The sequence below is a fragment of the Teleopsis dalmanni genome, chromosome 1 (genome assembly GCF_002237135.1).
Source record: "Teleopsis dalmanni isolate 2A chromosome 1, ASM223713v2, whole genome shotgun sequence".
Taxonomy (NCBI): Eukaryota; Metazoa; Arthropoda; class Insecta; order Diptera; family Diopsidae; genus Teleopsis; species Teleopsis dalmanni.
Genome location: NC_051846.1, coordinates 167,909,075 through 167,910,822, shown reverse-complemented (window position 1 = coordinate 167,910,822; position 1,748 = coordinate 167,909,075).

Below are 1,748 nucleotides of genomic sequence, written 5' to 3'. Positions count from 1 at the left end.
CGTATGATGTCGTCTGAAATGGAAGACCTAGAGATATAGGTGTAATAAATCTGATTAATCACAGTATATAATTGTTTCTTTTAATATTAATAATATTAAAGAAACTATTTGCAGGTGGCATTTAAGTCATGTTTTTAGTTTAATAATTAACAATATTTTAAATATTAAATATTTTGTAATTATCATAAATTAACGTGTAATTTTAGGATTAAAATATTTTATTGTTTTTGAACTAAAATAAAAATACTATATTATATTACTATTATTAAAGAAAAATATTATGGCAAATATAAATTACTTTAAAAAAAATGTAAAAGCCTAATTTTCTTGCATTATAGAATATTCAATTTATAAAAAAATAAGCTACCATTTTCTAGTGTAAATGTTACAAAATTGCTCTTTTAGAGACCATGCTACTGTAACATGCATATCGAAAAACTTAAAATAATTATCCGTAAATGTCCAAAACTGAGCAGTAGCAGATTTTAGGATAGTTGGTGCTTCACTATCTCCTCTTCAGGCGACAGTAGACATATACTACAGGAGATTCGACAGGGCAGGCCGAGACTGGCGCAATATAATCCAATGTTATGTTTGTATAGATTCTATCTTATCTATTTTTCATTTATTTCTATGTGCCAAGTTGGAGGTTCTATATTTGGTATATGGTCTTGACCTAATTGGTGTGAAAATATGCAACCAATTCCTTTTAGCCTTAATTGGCATCCCTATTCTATCTGTAGCATTAACATTTATACATCTCAGCGATAGTATTTAACAAACCAGTTCGTGAAATACGATTACTGAAATATATAAATGTTGATGCTATATAACCTATCTATAATTGCCCTACCCTATTTTTAAACGAATTAAATTATTATCCCTTAATAATTAATATCATCATAATTTTATAAAAATCAATAATACTCTTATATTTTTTTTTGTAAAAATCAGCAAATATTTTCTTTTATATATATATAAAAACAGGCTAATTTAAAGAATATTTATTAAATTATTTGAAATTTCAAAAATAATTTTTTTTTTATATATATAATTTCCCTATATAAATTTAGTCATAATTTTTCATAATTGAAAGGATTATACGATTTTATTTACAAAATTTATAACAAACGGGGTCAAATGAACCACAAAATCCTATGAATAGGTTGAATAGGATTACGGTTGATGTAACCACGATAAAAATCGAGGGGTTATCAAAAAAAAAAAAGAAAAAAAAATATTAAAAAAATGCATATGCCAAAATTTTTGTTGGAAAATAGCGCAAATAACTGTTGTCGTAGTGTGGAAGCAACACGTTATATTTTTGCGAAATGCAGTAAAATGCGTTGAGAATGCGAAATGCAATAAATCTGGTTGGTCGTATAAGCCACTCTCACGTACTCGAAAACCTCAAACAAACAAAAACAACAACAACAACAGTAATAGCGACACATACGGCAACAATACAAGAACAGCGATTGAAACGGCAACAATACAACAACAGCAATTGAAACGGCAACATTACAACAACGCATTGCGTTGCAAGGAAAAATGAAAAATGGAAAAATGCCGGGAAACTGCAAACGTGTTTGGTCATAATTAAGTAGAAGCGCGCAACGAAATCAAACACATCTGCAATACACAATTTTTTTTTTCTTTTCTCAAAGCATTAAATATTAAATGACATATAAGCACGTATAGTTGTAGTTGTTGTTGATTTTGCTTTTGAATGTGTGTGTGAATTTGTT